At 35.9% G+C, this 15000-nt stretch overlaps 1 protein-coding gene across 1 annotated transcript in view; it reads right to left on the minus strand.

Annotated features, from left to right (window-relative positions):
- LOC148068939 (inactive phospholipase D5) overlaps positions 1-15000 on the minus strand; it is an 84300-nt gene that overhangs the window by 14371 nt on the left and 54929 nt on the right. The gene's annotated exons all lie outside the window — the stretch shown is intronic.

A 15000-nucleotide genomic window follows, 5' to 3' on the forward strand; every position in this document is an offset into this window, starting at 1 on the left:
AGAGAGACAGAGTGAGAAGGGGTGAGAAGGAGTGAGACGGAGAGAGACGGAGTGAGAAGGAGTGAGATGGAGTGAGATGGAGAGAAAGTGCATGGTCCACATGAATGTTTGAATCTTGAATATATTTATTGGTCACATCAGAGTAAAATTATTTTTATTTTCTTCATACATTAAGTTCTTCTTAGTTTATTTAACTTCATTCAAAGCAGCTGTTCATGGAAATGATTCTGATTTATTTTGTATTTATTTGTGTTATTTGTTCAACTCCAAAGATAATAATAATAATAAGTTCTTTGTTTCTTTTTTTGGCTTTTGTGTAATTTAAAGGATTTTTAAAATATTTACTGAAAATAAGTTATTTTAATAATGAATGAAATGTATGTAAATAAAATGCTATAAAATAGTAGTAGTTTGTAATAGTATTGTTATTCTTAATATCTGATTTCTTTAGAGTCAATAAATCGAACCCATCAACACGAACAGGCCACAACAAAAAATGTTGGCCTTGAGTTATTAGTGATAAGAAGTTAATAAAAGTAATCAATTGATCACTTCCTTCAAAAGGTTCCAGATCGTCTCTTGTATTCGCACCAGAGTGAGTTCACTCTGCCTCGAGGTGAACTTGAACGACCTTGAAAACTTCACTCTCTGCTCCAGACACGTCGTCGGTGATTAATGTGGCGTTAATGAGGTCGTCATGGTGATGGAGGAGGAAGAGTTTCGGGAACATCTTGGTCTCAAAACGACCAAAACTGATAGTAATGTTTGTAACTCACTGAAAGTAATGTTTGTAACTCACTGAGAGTAATGTTTGTAACTCACTGAGAGTAATGTTTGTAACTCACTGAGAGTAATGTTTGTAACTCACTGAAAGTAATGTTTGTAACTCACTGAAAGTAATGTTTGTAACTCACTGAGAGTAATGTTTGTAACTCACTGAAAGTAATGTTTGTAACTCACTGAGAGTAATGTTTGTAACTCACTGAAAGTAATGTTTGTAACTCACTGAGAGTAATGTTTGTAACTCACTGAAAGTAATGTTTGTAACTCACTGAAAGAAATGTTTGTAACTCACTGAAAGTAATGTTTGTAACTCACTGAAAGTAATGTTTGTAACTCACTGAAAGTAATGTTTGTAACTCACTGAAAGTAATGTTTGTAACTCACTGAAAGTAATGTTTGTAACTCACTGAGAGTAATGTTTGTAACTCACTGAGAGTAATGTTTGTAACTCACTGAGAGTAATGTTTGTAACTCACTGAGAGTAATGTTTGTAACTCACTGAAAGTAATGTTTGTAACTCAATGAAAGTAATGTTTGTAACTCACTGAAAGTAATGTTTGTAACTCACTGAGAGTAATGTTTGTAACTCACTGAAAGTAATGTTTGTAACTCACTGAAAGTAATGTTTGTAACTCACTGAAAGTAATGTTTGTAACTCACTGAAAGTAATGTTTGTAACTCACTGAAAGTAATGTTTGTAACTCACTGAGAGTAATGTTTGTAACTCACTGAAAGTAATGTTTGTAACTCACTGAGAGTAATGTTTGTAACTCACTAAGAGTAATGTTTGTAACTCACTAAGAGTAATGTTTGTAACTCACTGAGAGTAATCTTTGTAACTCACTGAGAGTAATGTTTGTAACTCACTGAGAGTAATGTTTGTAACTCACTGAAAGTAATGTTTGTAACTCACTGAGAGTAATGTTTGTAACTCACTGAAAGTAATGTTTGTAACTCACTGAAAGTAATGTTTGTAACTCACTGAAAGTAATCTTTGTAACTCACTGAGAGTAATCTTTGTAACTCACTGAGAGTAATGTTTGTAACTCACTGAGAGTAATGTTTGTAACTCAATGAGAGTAATGTTTGTAACTCACTGACAGTAATGTTTGTAACTCACTGAGAGTAATGTTTGTAACTCACTGAGAGTAATGTTTGTAACTCACTGAGAGTAATGTTTGTAACTCACTGAGAGTAATGTTTGTAACTCACTGAGAGTAATGTTTGTAACTCACTGAAAGTAATGTTTGTAACTCACTGAAAGTAATGTTTGTAACTCACTGAGAGTAATGTTTGTAACTCACTGAGAGTAATGTTTGTAACTCACTGAAAGTCATGTTTGTAACTCACTGAAAGTAATGTTTGTAACTCACTGAAAGTAATGTTTGTAACTCACTGAAAGTAATGTTTGTAACTCACTGAGAGTAATGTTTGTAACTCACTGAGAGTAATGTTTGTAACTCACTGAGAGTAATGTTTGTAACTCACTGAGAGTAATGTTTGTAACTCACTGAGAGTAATGTTTGTAACTCACTGAAAGTAATGTTTGTAACTCACTGAAAGTAATGTTTGTAACTCACTGAGAGTAATGTTTGTAACTCACTGAGAGTAATGTTTGTAACTCACTGAAAGTAATGTTTGTAACTCACTGAAAGTAATGTTTGTAACTCACTGAAAGTAATGTTTGTAACTCACTGAAAGTAATGTTTGTAACTCACTGAGAGTAATGTTTGTAACTCACTGAGAGTAATGTTTGTAACTCACTGAGAGTAATGTTTGTAACTCACTGATAGTAATGTTTGTAACTCACTGAGAGTAATGTTTGTAACTCACTGAAAGTAATGTTTGTAACTCACTGAAAGTAATGTTTGTAACTCACTGAAAGAAATGTTTGTAACTCACTGAAAGTAATGTTTGTAACTCACTGAAAGTAATGTTTGTAACTCACTGAAAGTAATGTTTGTAACTCACTGAAAGTAATGTTTGTAACTCACTGAAAGTAATGTTTGTAACTCACTGAGAGTAATGTTTGTAACTCACTGAGAGTAATGTTTGTAACTCACTGAGAGTAATGTTTGTAACTCACTGAGAGTAATGTTTGTAACTCACTGAAAGTAATGTTTGTAACTCAATGAAAGTAATGTTTGTAACTCACTGAGAGTAATGTTTGTAACTCACTGAAAGTAATGTTTGTAACTCACTGAAAGTAATGTTTGTAACTCACTGAAAGAAATGTTTGTAACTCACTGAAAGTAATGTTTGTAACTCACTGAAAGTAATGTTTGTAACTCACTGAAAGTAATGTTTGTAACTCACTGAAAGTAATGTTTGTAACTCACTGAAAGTAATGTTTGTAACTCACTGAGAGTAATGTTTGTAACTCACTGAGAGTAATGTTTGTAACTCACTGAGAGTAATGTTTGTAACTCACTGAGAGTAATGTTTGTAACTCACTGAAAGTAATGTTTGTAACTCAATGAAAGTAATGTTTGTAACTCACTGAAAGTAATGTTTGTAACTCACTGAAAGTAATGTTTGTAACTCACTGAAAGTAATGTTTGTAACTCACTGAGAGTAATGTTTGTAACTCACTGAAAGTAATGTTTGTAACTCACTGAAAGAAATGTTTGTAACTCACTGAAAGTAATGTTTGTAACTCACTGAAAGTAATGTTTGTAACTCACTGAAAGTAATGTTTGTAACTCACTGAAAGTAATGTTTGTAACTCACTGAAAGTAATGTTTGTAACTCACTGAGAGTAATGTTTGTAACTCACTGAGAGTAATGTTTGTAACTCACTGAGAGTAATGTTTGTAACTCACTGAGAGTAATGTTTGTAACTCACTGAAAGTAATGTTTGTAACTCAATGAAAGTAATGTTTGTAACTCACTGAAAGTAATGTTTGTAACTCACTGAGAGTAATGTTTGTAACTCACTGAAAGTAATGTTTGTAACTCACTGAAAGTAATGTTTGTAACTCACTGAAAGTAATGTTTGTAACTCACTGAAAGTAATGTTTGTAACTCACTGAAAGTAATGTTTGTAACTCACTGAGAGTAATGTTTGTAACTCACTGAAAGTAATGTTTGTAACTCACTGAGAGTAATGTTTGTAACTCACTAAGAGTAATGTTTGTAACTCACTAAGAGTAATGTTTGTAACTCACTGAGAGTAATCTTTGTAACTCACTGAGAGTAATGTTTGTAACTCACTGAGAGTAATGTTTGTAACTCACTGAAAGTAATGTTTGTAACTCACTGAGAGTAATGTTTGTAACTCACTGAAAGTAATGTTTGTAACTCACTGAAAGTAATGTTTGTAACTCACTGAAAGTAATGTTTGTAACTCACTGAGAGTAATGTTTGTAACTCACTGAGAGTAATGTTTGTAACTCACTGAGAGTAATGTTTGTAACTCAATGAAAGTAATGTTTGTAACTCACTGAAAGTAATGTTTGTAACTCACTGAAAGTAATCTTTGTAACTCACTGAGAGTAATCTTTGTAACTCACTGAGAGTAATGTTTGTAACTCACTGAGAGTAATGTTTGTAACTCAATGAGAGTAATGTTTGTAACTCACTGACAGTAATGTTTGTAACTCACTGAGAGTAATGTTTGTAACTCACCGAGAGTAATGTTTGTAACTCACTGAAAGTAATGTTTGTAACTCACTGAAAGTAATGTTTGTAACTCACTGAGAGTAATGTTTGTAACTCACTGAGAGTAATGTTTGTGACTCACTGAGAGTAATGTTTGTAACTCACTGAAAGTAATGTTTGTAACTCACTGAGAGTAATGTTTGTAACTCACTGAAAGTAATGTTTGTAACTCACTGAAAGTAATGTTTGTAACTCACTGAGAGTAATGTTTGTAACTCACTGAGAGTAATGTTTGTAACTCACTGAGAGTAATGTTTGTAACTCACTGAGAGTAATGTTTGTAACTCAATGAAAGTAATGTACTGAAAGTAATGTTTGTAACTCACTGAAAGTAATGTTTGTAACTCACTGAGAGTAATGTTTGTAACTCACTGAGAGTAATGTTTGTAACTCACTGAGAGTAATGTTTGTAACTCAATGAAAGTAATGTTTGTAACTCACTGAAAGTAATGTTTGTAACTCACTGAAAGTAATCTTTGTAACTCACTGAGAGTAATCTTTGTAACTCACTGAGATTAATGTTTGTAACTCACTGAGAGTAATGTTTGTAACTCAATGAGAGTAATTTTTGTAACTCACTGACAGTAATGTTTGTAACTCACTGAGAGTAATGTTTGTAACTCACCGAGAGTAATGTTTGTAACTCACTGAAAGTAATGTTTGTAACTCACTGAAAGTAATGTTTGTAACTCACTGAGAGTAATGTTTGGAACTCACTGAGAGTAATGTTTGTAACTCACTGAGAGTAATGTTTGTAACTCACTGAAAGTAATGTTTGTAACTCACTGAAAGTAATGTTTGTAACTCACTGAGAGTAATGTTTGTAACTCACTGAGAGTAATGCTTGTAACTCACTGAGAGTAATCTTTGTGACTCACTGAAAGTAATCTTTGTAACTCACTGAGAGTAATGTTTGTAACTCACTGACAGTATTGTTTGTAACTCACTGAGAGTAATGTTTGTAACTCACTGAGAGTAATGTTTGTAACTCACTGAAAGTAATGTTTGTAACTCACTGAAAGTAATGTTTGTAACTCACTGAGAGTAATGTTTGTAACTCACTGAAAGTAATGTTTGTAATTCACTGAAAGTAATGTTTGTAACTCACTGAAAGTAATGTTTGTAACTCACTGAGAGAAATGTTTGTAACTCACTGAGAGTAATGTTTGTAACTCACTGAAAGTAATGTTTGTAACTCATTGAAAGTAATGTTTGTAACTCACTGAAAGTAATGTTTGTAACTCACTGAAAGTAATGTTTGTAACTCACTGAAAGTAATGTTTGTAACTCACTGAGAGTAATGTTTGTAACTCACTGAAAGTAATGTTTGTAACTCATTGAAAGTAATGTTTGTAACTCACTAAGAGTAATGTTTGTAACTCACTGAGAGTAATCTTTGTAACTCACTGAGAGTAATGTTTGTAACTCACTGAGAGTAATGTTTGTAACTCACTGAAAGTAATGTTTGTAACTCACTGAGAGTAATGTTTGTAACTCACTGAAAGTAATGTTTGTAACTCACTGAAAGTAATGTTTGTAACTCACTGAAAGTAATGTTTGTAACTCACTGAGAGTAATGTTTGTAACTCACTGAAAGTAATGTTTGTAACTCACTGAGAGTAATGTTTGTAACTCAATGAAAGTAATGTTTGTAACTCACTGAAAGTAATGTTTGTAACTCACTGAAAGTAATCTTTGTAACTCACTGAGAGTAATCTTTGTAACTCACTGAGAGTAATGTTTGTAACTCACTGAGAGTAATGTTTGTAACTCACTGAGAGTAATGTTTGTAACTCACTGAGATTAATGTTTGTAACTCACTGAGAGTAATGTTTGTAACTCACTGAATGTAATGTTTGTAACTCACTGAGAGTAATCTTTGTAACTCACTGAGAGTAATGTTTGTAACTCACTGAGAGTAATGTTTGTAACTCACTGAGATTAATGTTTGTAACTCAGTGAGAGTAATGTTTGTAACTCACTGAATGTAATGTTTGTAACTCACTGAGAGTAATCTTTGTAACTCACTGAGAGTAATGTTTGTAACTCACTGAAAGTAATGTTTGTAACTCATTGAAAGTAATGTTTGTAACTCACTGAAAGTAATGTTTGTAACTCACTGAAAGTAATGTTTGTAACTCACTGAAAGTAATGTTTGTAACTCACTGAGAGTAATGTTTGTAACTCACTGAAAGTAATGTTTGTAACTCATTGAAAGTAATGTTTGTAACTCACTAAGAGTAATGTTTGTAACTCACTGAGAGTAATCTTTGTAACTCACTGAGAGTAATGTTTGTAACTCACTGAGAGTAATGTTTGTAACTCACTGAAAGTAATGTTTGTAACTCACTGAGAGTAATGTTTGTAACTCACTGAAAGTAATGTTTGTAACTCACTGAAAGTAATGTTTGTAACTCACTGAAAGTAATGTTTGTAACTCACTGAGAGTAATGTTTGTAACTCACTGAGAGTAATGTTTGTAACTCACTGAGAGTAATGTTTGTAACTCAATGAAAGTAATGTTTGTAACTCACTGAAAGTAATGTTTGTAACTCACTGAAAGTAATCTTTGTAACTCACTGAGAGTAATCTTTGTAACTCACTGAGAGTAATGTTTGTAACTCACTGAGAGTAATGTTTGTAACTCACTGAGAGTAATGTTTGTAACTCACTGAGAGTAATGTTTGTAACTCACTGAGAGTAATCTTTGTAACTCACTGAGAGTAATGTTTGTAACTCACTGAAAGTAATGTTTGTAACTCACTGAAAGTAATGTTTGTAACTCACTGAGAGTAATCTTTGTAACTCACTGAGAGTAATGTTTGTAACTCACTGAGAGTAATGTTTGTAACTCACTGAGAGTAATGTTTGTAACTCACTGAAAGTAATGTTTGTAACTCACTGAAAGTAATGTTTGTAACTCACTGAGAGTAATGTTTGTAACTCACTGAGAGTAATGTTTGTAACTCACTGAGAGTAATGTTTGTAACTCACTGAGAGTAATGTTTGTAACTCACTGAGAGTAATGTTTGTAACTCACTGAAAGTAATGTTTGTAACTCACTGAAAGTAATCTTTGTAACTCACTGAGAGTAATGTTTGTAACTCACTGAGAGTAATGTTTGTAACTCACTGAGAGTAATGTTTGTAACTCACTGAGAGTAATGTTTGTAACTCACTGAGAGTAATGTTTGTAACTCACTGAAAGTAATGTTTGTAACTCACTGAAAGTAATGTTTGTAACTCACTGAGAGTAATGTTTGTAACTCACTGAGAGTAATTTTTGTAACTCACTGAGAGTAATTTTTGTAACTCACTGAGAGTAATGTTTGTAACTCACTGAGAGTAATGTTTGTAACTCACTGAGAGTAATGTTTGTAACTCACTGAGAGTAATGTTTGTAACTCACTGAGAGTAATGTTTGTAACTCACTGAGAGTAATGTTTGTAACTCACTGAGAGTAATGTTTGTAACTCACTGAAAGTAATGTTTGTAACTCACTGAGAGTAATGTTTGTAACTCAATGAAAGTAATGTTTGTAACTCACTGAGAGTAATGTTTGTAACTCACTGAGAGTAATGTTTGTAACTCACGGAGAGTAATGTTTGTAACTCACTGAGAGTAATGTTTGTAACTCACTGAGAGTAATGTTTGTAACTCACTGAGAGTAATGTTTGTAACTCACTGAAAGTAATGTTTGTAACTCACTGAGAGTAATGTTTGTAACTCACTGAGAGTAATGTTTGTAACTCACTGAGAGTAATGTTTGTAACTCACTGAGAGTAATGTTTGTAACTCACTGAGAGTAATGTTTGTAACTCACTGAAAGTAATGTTTGTAACTCACTGAGAGTAATGTTTGTAACTCACTGAAAGTAATGTTTGTAACTCACTGAGAGTAATGTTTGTAACTCACTGAGAGTAATGTTTGTAACTCACTGAGAGTAATGTTTGTAACTCACTGAGAGTAATGTTTGTAACTCACTGAGAGTAATGTTTGTAACTCACTGAAAGTAATGTTTGTAACTCACTGAAAGTCATGAACAAACATGTGAATCCTTCAAACACAAGGAGAACGTTTCCATCGACTCGAAGACTCTGAAGATGAATGGATTGTTTTGACTCGTTCTTATCTCACGGCTGATCTTGTTCACCGGACACTGAGGATAAACGATCCAGCTGCAGCACCGGGACTATTATGGTCTGTCTCTGCACGAGGGGAACGAACGTGACGAAGGTGACGTCGCAAGTGGATCAACGTCTGGACACTGGAGCCGGTTTGAGACGAACACACGATGAAGATACGACGACTGAACTGATGTTTGTCTCATCGACGATCACAACATTTGTTCAATATCTAGTGTCATCTTCACTTCGCTCTTATTTTGTCGGGACTCAGTTCTCGAGCTTGACAGTCGCTCACGAGCTGTTTTGGCGAGAAACAGTGAATCTTCAGAAACTTCAACAATACTTTGAAGTGTTTGGATCATTTTGTTTCATTTTTCAGTTTCTTGTCGTGAACAGATCGCTTTTTTTCTTTGGCCTCCAACATTTAAGATGTAAAGTAAAAGTAAAAAGGTGCATTTTTTCTTCAAAAACGTTTGTTATGGAAAGAACCTCGACTGGAACCGTCGTCATGACGACGCAGACACAGTTTTCCTGTTAGAGATGCAGATGTTTAGATTTAATCTCATGGTTTTCTTGTTTATAAATCAACTTTGTCGATGGAAAGATGTCTTTGAACTTCTCTCAACACTTGTCAAACACAAAAATGCCTTCAATGAAGTCGGGATTTCTATGGTGTGTTCAAGAGTGTAGGATTTATTCAAACAAAACACAAACTGACTGGGCTTTCTTCTGTGTCAGTTGTTTTAAATGATTCAATATTATCCCTTGAATGTTGACATATGTTTATTTATGCAACGTTTCTTTTATAATTAAATATAAATATATAAGTATGTCAGAGAGAAGCTCAAGTTCTTACTGATCTCTGAGCCGCTGAACTGACGTCGTAAAATAATCCTACATTTAAACGTCAAATACACATTCTTTAAATGCACTTTGTAGTTATAAGAGAAAATAAAAGTGTTGACAATGACTCGTTCATGTGCTTTAGTTTGACAAAGAAACCTTTGGTTTTAAATGTCATATTATTTACTATTTAGCATTTTGGAATGTTTTTATTGCATTTTTATTTTTTAAGTAATACCTCGATCTGAGGTAAGTTCACAGTAACGACACGTGTTTCTGTTCTGACTTGATTCCAGGTTTCATGATGAACTTTCTTCTTCTTGGACCTCGTTGGTCTTCACTGGTCGTCCTCACACGTCCAAGCAGAACCTCCTCCGTCATCTCACCTGCTTCTGCGATTAGGAGGAGGCCCCGGGGCGAACCCAGGACATGTTTGTGAAACCACATTCTTGACCTGTCCTTGACCTGCAGCTGGATCTGAATAATTGATCATAAATAATCATTTAAAAGTTTCATTGATCGTATTCCATAAATACTGACATCATTAATATGTTCTTTAAACATCTGATGATCCCTGAGAACCTTGAGAACCTTGAGAACCTTCTCTTGAAGGACTTCATCCTAACAATCCTGAGCAACGACACTGTAAACCAGCACAACACGGTATTTAAAAAGAACAGCTTCTGCTTCCTCTCCAGTTTCTGGTGAAACCTGCTCCAGGAACAGACACTCGATCCTCCACACTTTGAAATATTGATGCGAGAAGAAGCTTCGCGACTCAAATGTGTCATAAAGTTGCCGACGGAGCTAAAAGCTGCGTCTGCGGTTCAATGTTAACGTTTGAAGGATCCGTTTTACTCGCGGTGACGTCGAGTCGCTCGTGACCTCGGCTCGTCAAACACCGAGCCTGGAGCTTCACGAGCTCCAGAAGGATTGTCGCTCGTGATGTTGTCCACCTCGTTAACGAGCTCCAAACACACAACATCGTGTCAGAGAGAACACGACAACAAGAGTCGCTAATGATCAACAAACTGAGATCACGACGAGTTGATGAAGGGATGAGAGATGATGAAGGGATGAGAGATGATGAAAGGATGAGAGATGATGAAGGGATGAGAGATGATGAAGTGATGAGAGATGATGAAGGGATGAGAGATGATGAAGGGATGAGAGTTGATGAAGGGATGAGAGATGATGAAGGGATGAGAGATGATGAAGGGATGAGAGATGATGAAGGGATGAGAGATGATGAAGGGATGAGAGATGATGAAGGGATGAGAGATGATGAAGGGATGAGAGTTGATGAAGGGATGAGAGATGATGAAGGGATGAGAGATGATGAAGGGATGAGAGATGATGAAGGGATGAGAGATGATGAAGGGATGAGAGATGATGAAGGGATGAGAGATGATGAAGGGATGAGAGATGATGAAGGGATGAGAGATGATGAAGGGATGAGAGATGATGAAGGGATGAGAGATGATGAAGGGATGAGAGATGATGAAGGGATGAGAGATGATGAAGGGATGAGAGATGATGAAGGGATGAGAGATGATGAAGGGATGAGAGATGATGAAGGGATGAGAGATGATGAAGGGATGAGAGATGATGAAGGGATGAGAGATGATGAAGGGATGAGAGATGATGAAGGGATGAGAGATGATGAAGGGATGAGAGATGATGAAGGGATGAGAGATGATGAAGGGATGAGAGATGATGAAGGGATGAGAGATGATGAAGGGATGAGAGATGATGAGGGGATGAGAGATGATGAAGGGATGAGAGATGATGAAGGGATGAGAGATGATGAAGGGATGAGAGATGATGAAGGGATGAGAGATGATGAAGGGATGAGAGATGATGAAGGGATGAGAGATGATGAAGGGATGAGAGATGATGAAGGGATGAGAGATGATGAAGGGATGAGAGATGATGAAGGGATGAGAGATGATGAAGGGATGAGAGATGATGAAAGGATGAGAGATGATGAAGGGATGAGAGATGATGAAGGGATGAGAGATGATGAAGGAGCAGCGAGAGGATCAGAGCTGCTGGTGAATCTCTGGTCAAGAGAGTAAATGTCAATATTATCAATTAGATTTGAGAAGAAACTGATGCTCGTGTCATGATGAGCTTCAGGTTACAGAAGAAACATCATGATCCATATGAGACGCAGTCAGAGTTCATCCTTTCTTTCATCCTTTCTTTCATCCTTTCTTTCATCCTGTCTTTCATCCTGTCTTTCATCCTGTCTTTCATCAACTCTCTGTTTCCGTCGACGCTGCAAGACTCGACCAATCGATCGTCACCGAAGACAATTCAACGCGTCTCTAGATCTGAGTCATTAACCATCGACTCCTGACACACACACATCTAGAGATAACACACACACATCTAGAGATAACACACACACATCTAGAGATAACACACACACATCTAGAGATAACACACACACATCTAGAGATAACACACACACATCTAGAGATAACACACACACATCTAGAGATAACACACACACATCTAGAGATAACACACACACATCTAGAGATAACACACACACATCTACAGATAACACACACACATCTACAGATAACACACACACATCTAGAGATAACACACACACATCTAGAGATAACACACACACATCTAGAGATAACACACACACATCTAGAGATAACACACACACATCTAGAGATAACACACACACATCTACAGATAACACACACACATCTACAGATAACACACACACATCTACAGATAACACACACACATCTACAGATAACACACACACATCTAGAGATAACACACACACATCTACAGATAACACACACACATCTACAGATAACACACACACATCTACAGATAACACACACACATCTAGAGATAACACACACACATCTAGAGATAACACACACACATCTAGAGATAACACACACACATCTAGAGATAACACACACACATCTACAGATAACACACACACATCTACAGATAACACACACACATCTACAGATAACACACACACATCTACAGATAACACACACACATCTAGAGATAACACACACACATCTACAGATAACACACACACATCTACAGATAACACACACACATCTACAGATAACACACACACATCTACAGATAACACACACACATCTACAGATAACACACACACATCTACAGATAACACACACACATCTACAGTTAACACACACACATCTACAGTTAACACACACACATCTACAGATAACACACACACATCTACAGATAACACACACACATCTACAGATAACACACACACATCTACAGATAACACACACACATCTACAGATAACACACACACATCTACAGATAACACACACACATCTACAGATAACACACACACATCTACAGATAACACACACACATCTACAGATAACACACACACATCTACAGATAACACACACACATCTACAGATAACACACACACATCTACAGATAACACACACACATCTAGAGATAACACACACACATCTACAGATAACACACACACATCTACAGAAAACACACACACATCTACAGAAAACACACACACATCTACAGATAACACACACACATCTACAGATAACACACACACATCTACAGATAACACACACCCATCTACAGATAACACACACACATCTACAGAAAACACACACACATCTACAGATAACACACACACATCTACAGATAACACACACACATCTAGAGATAACACACACACATCTACAGATAACACACACATCTACAGAAAACACACACACATCTACAGAAAACACACACACATCTACAGATAACACACACACATCTACAGATAACACACACACATCTACAGATAACACACACACATCTAGAGATAACACTCACACATCTACAGATAACACACACACATCTAGAGATAACACACACACATCTAGAGATAACACACACACATCTACAGATAACACACACACATCTAGAGATAACACACACACATCTAGAGATAACACACACACATCTAGAGATAACACACACACATCTACAGATAACACACACACATCTACAGATAACACACACACATCTACAGATAACACACACACATCTAGAGATAACACACACACATCTAGAGATAACACACACACATCTACAGATAACACACACACATCTAGAGATAACACACACACATCTACAGATAACACACACACATCTAGAGATAACACACACACATCTACAGATAACACATACACATCTACAGATAACACACACACATCTACAGATAACACACACACATCTACAGATAACACACACACATCTACAGATAACACACACACATCTACAGATAACACACACACATCTACAGATAACACACACACATCTACAGATAACACACACACATCTACAGATAACACACACACATCTACAGATAACACACACACATCTACAGATAACACACACACATCTAGAGATAACACACACACATCTACAGATAACACACACACATCTACAGCTAACACACACACATCTACAGATAACACACACACATCTAGAGATAACACACACACATCTACAGATAACACACACACATCTACAGAAAACACACACACATCTACAGATAACACACACACATCTAGAGATAACACACACACATCTACAGATAACACACACACATCTAGAGATAACACACACACATCTAGAGATAACACACACACATCTACAGATAACACACACACATCTACAGATAACACACACACATCTAGAGATAACACACACACATCTACAGATAACACACACACATCTACAGATAACACACACACATCTAGAGATAACACACACACATCTACAGATAACACACACACATCTACAGATAACACACACACATCTAGAGATAACACACACACATCTACAGATAACACACACACATCTACAGATAACACACACACATCCAGAGATAACACACACACATCTACAGATAACACACACACATCTAGAGATAACACACACACATCTAGAGATAACACACACACATCTACAGATAACACACACACATCTACAGATAACACACACACATCTACAGATAACACACACACATCTACAGATAACACACACACATCTACAGATAACACACACACATCTAGAGATAACACACACACATCTACAGTTAACACACACACATCTAGAGATAACACACACACATCTACAGATAACACATACACATCTACAGATAACACACACACATCTACAGATAACACACACACATCTACAGATAACACACACACATCTACAGATAACACACACACATCTACAGATAACACACACACATCTACAGATAACACACACACATCTACAGATAACACACACACATCTACAGATAACACACACACATCTACAGATAAGACACACACATGGATTATTTATCTTGTTGTTCGTTTAAAAGTGTGTTTGTGTTGAAGATTTTTTTGTGATGAGAGATGATGAGGGAATGAGAGACGATGAAGGGATGAGAGATGATGAAGGGATGAGAGATGATAAAGGGATGAGAGATGATAAAGGGATGAGAGATGAAGGGATGAGAGATGATGAAGGGATGAGAGATGATG

This window comes from Callionymus lyra, chromosome 11 (assembly GCF_982586985.1).
Source record: "Callionymus lyra chromosome 11, fCalLyr1.hap1.1, whole genome shotgun sequence".
NCBI classification, from domain to species: domain Eukaryota; kingdom Metazoa; phylum Chordata; class Actinopteri; order Syngnathiformes; family Callionymidae; genus Callionymus; species Callionymus lyra.